General features: G+C 65.3%; 1 long non-coding RNA gene across 1 annotated transcript in view; it reads left to right on the forward strand.

The window, feature by feature from the left end:
• The window catches only part of LOC144222561 (uncharacterized), a 4663-nt gene extending 2325 nt beyond the window's left edge, over positions 1 to 2338 (forward strand). Inside the window, exon 3 of the long non-coding RNA XR_013332429.1 lies at positions 1517 to 2338. This is a non-coding gene — a long non-coding RNA (uncharacterized LOC144222561). The remainder of the gene's footprint in view (positions 1 to 1516) is intronic.
• The last annotated feature ends 3779 nt before the right edge of the window (positions 2339 to 6117 follow it).

A 6117-nucleotide genomic window follows, 5' to 3' on the forward strand; every position in this document is an offset into this window, starting at 1 on the left:
GCGGTTCTGCGCCGGTGAAGCCCGTGTCTGCGCTGTGAGGCCTGGGGCGGGAGGTCTGCCCCCGCCAGCGGTGACTGGCTCGGCTCAAGCAGGCGGCGTGGGGGCGAAGCCTGGCCCGCGCAGGGCGGACAGCAGGGGTGAGGGGCGCTGCGAGCCCCGGGTGGAGCAGGAGGGAGGCCCCGTGCAGCACAGAGCCGGCTCGGGCACTCCGGCCCCCGAACGAGCTCCCCGACCCCTCGAGACCAGGGGTGACCTGGGTCAAGACAGGCATCTGAGGGCCACTTCTTCCAGCAACCTGGGGAAGGGAGGGGAGGGGACAGGGCTGGAGAGGCGGAGGGCAAGGCAGCCATCCAGCAGGCCAAGGGGAAGCGACCAAAGAGCCCGTAGACTCGCCGTCCTGATGTCCCCAAGCTGTCACCGGAAGCCTCTCCACCCCCCAAGGCCAGCCAACCCCTCCAGGCTCCCATCCCCCGGCCTGTGTCCCGTTTCCCGCAAGTGGCGCCTGCCACCCAGCACGTGGAGGAGGAGCCAGCCGATTCTCGAGTCCAGTGTCCAGGGCGGGGGTGTCGTGAGGGTCACCTGCTGGGGCGGTGGGCCCCGATCCTGGCACGTGTCCAGGAGCGTCCGTGGGCACTCTGGCGCTGGCCGTGGCCCAGGGTGGGCGCCGACGGACATCAGGGCGGGACCCCGCCCGGGAGGGAGGGGAGTTCCTGCGGCCTCGAATGCCAGGCCCAGGACGCCCCTGTCTGCAGGCGGATTCCCCGGCGGGCTCTGGGGCCGCGCTCCCCGGAGAGACCCCAGGCGGCCCGCGGGGAGGAGGTCGGGCCCCGGAGCCTCAGCTGCGAAGCCGGCCCCTCGTCTCCGCGCTGCTCGGAGGCACGTGCTCCCTGAATTTGTATTTGGTGGAGCAGATGGTGGGTGCGGTAACACTTTAAATTAAGGATTCCAGAAGCACATTAAATTTAGATTTAATAAGACAGTTATTGTATGGAAATTAAAGACCCATTGATTATTCTTTGATTATTGAGGGTGCGATCGCTTACGGCATCAGCCGTGCGGCTTGCGCCTGAGTGCACGTGTGGAGTGGGGCTGCCCCCCCCCCATCCCGGCCTGCCCTGGACACCTGCCCTGCCTGGGACCCTTGACGCCAGGGCTCTGTCCCCCAAGAGCCAGCGGGGCTCCAGGCCAGGTGCCGTCCTCAGGCTGGCCTGGGGGGTGTCACGGAATCCTCCAGAAGCTACTCTTTGTTCATTTTGCAGGAAAGGAAATTGAGGCTTCGAGAGAGATTGGGTGTGGCCAGGAGGGCAGGGTGCCCAGGGAGCCGCAGTGCAGGGAGGGGAGCCCCTGAGCTGCGCTGGGCTGGGGNTCCTGCCCACCCGGTGCGGGCGGAGGAGCTGGGGGAGGGGGTGAGCCCCCTGTGAGCCCCCACGTCCCCTGGAACCGGGGTCTGGGAGCTGCTGAGTGCCTGATGATCTCTTGCGGCTGCAGTAAATCTGGACCCTTTGCCCCCCGACAGGCGGCGAGGTCCTGGGTCTGCAGCCTGGAAGCCGGGCTCCCGACCTCAGCAGAGGAAGGCGCCTGCCTGCACGTGCTGTAACTGGCAGCCACGCTCTTGATAATCAGTCGCTGTGGCCCTAAAAGTGGACATTATCGCCTGCTTCAGGGAGAGCTGGTGGCAGCGCCCAGGCCCCGGGGGACGAAGGCCAGCCACGCGCTTCCGCCCTGAAGGGGCCTTCGGGCCCAGCGCCTACCCCTGGCCCCTTTGCCACCTGCGAGAAAGGACCCTGCGGCGAAGGAGTGGCCGGGTCAGGAGCGGGTCCCGGCTGCCCTTGGCTCTTCCAAGCAGGACCTGTCGGGGCAAGATCAGGGCGCGGGGCCCGCCCTGCAGCCGGGCAGGTGCACCCACGTGTGGGCCGTCCCTGGCTTAGGTGGCCAGACTTATCAAATGAGAACACATAGCACCAAATTAAATCTGGATTTCACGCACAAATACTTTAGTATAAGTATGTCCCACGCAATTCTTTTTCTTTTTTAATGTTTTTATTTATTTTTGAGAGACGGAGACAGAGAGCGAGGAGGGGAGGGTCAGAGAGAGAGGGAGACACAGAATCCGAAACAGGCTCCAGGCTCTGAGCTGTCAGCACAGAGCCCGACGCGGGGCTCGAACCCACGGACTGTGAGTCATGACCTGAGCCGAAGTCGGATGTTTAACCAGCTGAGCCACCCAGGCGCCCCGTCCCATGCAATTCTTGGACGCGTTTATATTTTTTTAAAAAGATCATAGGCAGAGAAGGACAAATATCACATGTTTGCACGTATAGGAGGATTAGGAGGAACTTGACGGNTAAATAAATAAATCATTATTTATTTGAAATTTAAAATTAACGGGGCATTCTGTACTTTATCTGGGAAGCTTCCCTGCCCCCGTGCTGGCTCCTGCGCCCACACCCCCGGCTCTGTGCTCCGGCCCCGCGCGCCCCGCGCCATCGGCCTTCTTCTGTCTCTGCCACAAGACCTTTGCCCACTCCATTCCCTCTGCCAAAGCCACCATCCCTTCTGCCTCGGACGCCCTCTCGGCCTGCAGCCCAGGCTCAGCATCTCGCTGGGGCGGGAAGGGTGGGCAGAGGCCAGCCCAGGTAGCGGCAGAGTGTCTCTCGTTAACGGCTCTCTGCACGGCTTTACACGGACTTGCATTTGGGATTGAGACCGAGACGTCGTCTGTCCCCGTCCAGCCCTGGCGTGGGCGCGGCACTGCTCGGGGGCGCCCCGACGGCCCCGACAGGACTGGCCTCTTGAGCCTCGGTGTCCTTGTTTGCAAAGGGGGAGGTGGTGCCCACGTGAGAAATCTGGTTTCTGGTGATGGTGGCGGAAGCCACCCTGCCTGCCTTTCTTAGGGGTAGGGACCCAGAGAGTCCAAGGCGGGGCGGCAGGAGGGGCCCGGGAGAGCCCAGCGGGAACGGGGGACCTGCCCCCGCCACAGGGAGACCGGGGCACCCAGGCCCTCCCCGGTGGTGGGAGCCAGGCGGGCGGCAGTGTGACCGGGCTCCCGGAGACAGCGGCGCCCTAAGTTCCTTCCCCGATGAGGCTGGGTGGCTCACCCCACACGGCAGCCCACCCCCATCGGAGGGGTTCGAGGCCCGAAGGGCGGCCGCACTGACCGTGCGCGGAGGTGGGAAGGGGACACCCTCAGGGGTCTGGACGCCAGGCAGGCAGCAGGGCCCAGGCCAGGCTGCCGGGCGGACGGGGGACGGGTGGGAGGGGAGGTCCCCCGAGCAGCCCCGCCTTGGGAGACGGGCCCTCCGCGTCTCCGCTTCCGCCGTGCTCCCTCCTCCGGGCCGGGATCTGCCCGTGGGCACTGCTCACTTCTGCTGTTTAGCCAGCGCGGGTTCGGCTGGGAAGCTGTCAGCGGCAGTGTGCAAACACCCCTTCCCGCTCCGCCGCACCGCCTGCCAAGCGCCACCAGCCGACAGCTTGGCTGGCAGTCGGCTCGCACAGGCTGCCCGGCCTGGCACCCGGCTTCTCGCTGGTGGCCGGGGAGGGCTGTCCGCTGCCGCTGCGCGCTGGGCCTCGCGGCCTCACAGTGGGGCTGCGGCCCCCACTCGGCCCCCAGCCTCATCCCCACAGCAGCCCCCGCAGCCCCGAGGCCCCACAGACCCGGAGGATCGGGACCCCCAAGGCTCGGAGACGCGGTGGGAGCAATCCCAGAGCTCTGGGGAGACAGGAGGCGTGGGAGGAGATGAGAAGCCCTAGGAGGGAGCACGTGTCACCGAGGCTTGGGGGACAGGCCACCTCTTGAGGTGAGCCTTGTGCCAACCCCCGAGTCCCCTTCTTTCCTGCGACACGGCCGCCAACACCCGCCCCTGCCGGGGGTGCCTGAGGCCCAGGACCCTCTCAGCGGAGCCGGGCCCTCGGGAAAGGAAGTGTGCACGGCAGGAGGAAGGACGGGGCGCCTCTGGCCGGGTCTCACCCCCGCCACACCCGGGCCATGCTGGCTGGGCAGCCTCCGGGGGTACCGGAGGCCAAGCGCCACCGCTCCCCTGTAGCCCAGGCTCCCCAGGCTGGAGGGAGAGGTTTGGGGCTGCCTGGGGGCGGCCCTCCTCCTGGTGCCTGGAAGCCCCAGCCTCTGACTGCACCCAGGTCGCCAGGAGCGCCCGGTGACTGTCCAGGCTCAGCCTTTAGGACTGGGCTGCACAATTTAAAATTAATAATCACGCTGTCTATGGCCTCATAATTAAGTGTCTGCTTGTTCCGATTATTGTCAGAGAGTGATTTGTTGTCCTCGAGGCAATAAAAATCAACCTGCCTCGGGGGGGGGGGCCCTGGGAGCCGCTTGCACCCCCACCCCCACCTGCAGCGGGGTCCCACCTCTCAGGCTGGTGGACCCTGGGCCTTCTGCTTTCTTCGCAGACGCCCCGGGGACGCGGAGGGGCCCTGGGACTCAGGCAGAGCGGGCCCCGCGTGGCCTCAGGGCTCCGGGAGAGAAGGTGCTCGGCCCCGAGTGCAGTGTCCCCAGCACTGTGCGCACACACGTGTGAACATGGCACACTGAGGGTGGCTCCCCAGGGCGGGGGCAAGGGTCGTGGCTGGGGGTCTTCGGTTAGGAGCCCCACCTGTGCCTCGGCTTCTCCACCATCAGGAAGGGGGCGAGGACCCCTCAGGCCCGTCTCCGGTGGCTGAGGGACAGACGGGGCTTCTGCCCAATGCCGGGGGGGAGGGGAAATGTGCTAGAGCGTCTCCAGGCCCCCGCGGTCCCTCCCCACCTGTGTCTGGGCCCCCTGGCCCGTGAGGGGAGCAGCCTCTGAGCATCCAGGGCCCTGTGAGCCCCTGAGACCCCGCGTTGGCATCCAGCGGGGGGAACTGCCAGGCCCCTCACCCCCAGCCCAGCAGCCGGAGCACTCACTGGTTTCCCAGTCATGGGCGGAGCGGGCCAGGCCCAGAGGTGCTCGGGTCCTGGAGGGGACAGGCTGACGGCCTGGGCGCTGAAGTCCCCTCTCTACTCTCCACTCCCGGCCAGAGGATGGGCTCGGTCATCACAGAGAGCACCTGAGAGTCATGCACCCGACTGGAGGAGAAGGGTCCCCTCGGGCTGACAGTGAGTCCCCAGTGGCGGAAAGAGCAGAAACTCCCTCCTCCCCCGCACGCTTTCCGTTTTCCGGGGAAGAAGAGACGTGTTCCCAGGCCTGAAGAGCTCTGAGTCCCCGGGGTCACCCTGCCCCTCGCCCGGAAGGCGGGAGCTGTGTGCACCGGGCTGTCCCCTGCCTCTGCGTGTAGCCCCAGGCATAATCCACATTCCTGTGAGCATCTTAAAAGTCAGGGACAAAATATACATAAAAGGTTTTTTCAGGGTGGAGAAAATGTGAAATAATGAGCTAACAAAAGACATTTGGTCAAACATAATCTTCTAACAAGAATTGACTGTAAAATTATGGTTATTAGCCATATTTCCTTGCCAGAGTGGCTAAAGACACTTCAGAAGGTGAAGCAATTAATTTTTAAGTTTATATTGCACATTTTGGCACAGGGAGCCACCGACGAGGTGGCAACGTTAAGCTGAGCGTACCTGGCAGGCAGCCGCCGACGCTCTCCAGACGCTGGCTGGGCCGCCCCGCGGAGGGGCTCACCCGCACCCAGCCCCGGGGGGCAGGCGCCGAGTCCCCCGAACTGGAGATCCACGTGCCCTGCGTGTCCGGCAATTCCATAGGCTCTGGGCGGAGGGGGATGTTCAGTGAAAGGGGGGGCTCAGTCTGGGATGGGGTCAGAGGTGAGAGGCCAGAGTTGGGGCGGGGCCTCTGGGCCTGGTGGAGGCAGACCTCACCTAATGCGCTTCCTCCCAGCCACCCCACTTCCCGGGGGAGGGGGCTGCTGGTGTGGGCGGGGTGGGGAGGGAGACTCAGAAGTCAGGGCGCTGGTCTGGGCTCAAGGTCACAGCAGGCAGGGCCAACGTCGCCCCAGGCCGGTCTGACCCTGAAGGACTCCTGCCTCTGCCTGGGCCTCAGTCTCCCCTCCTAGAAGCAACTGCCAGGTGTCCCCTGCCCTTACGTGCTGCGGGCGTTGGCTGGGGCAGGAGTCGCTGCTCCGACCACAGCCCTGGGGGCTGGAAGAGAGACCGCATGGACT

Source organism: Crocuta crocuta, unplaced genomic scaffold, assembly GCF_008692635.1.
Source record: "Crocuta crocuta isolate KB4526 unplaced genomic scaffold, BGI_CrCroc_1.0 scaffold971, whole genome shotgun sequence".
Classification (NCBI taxonomy): domain Eukaryota; kingdom Metazoa; phylum Chordata; class Mammalia; order Carnivora; family Hyaenidae; genus Crocuta; species Crocuta crocuta.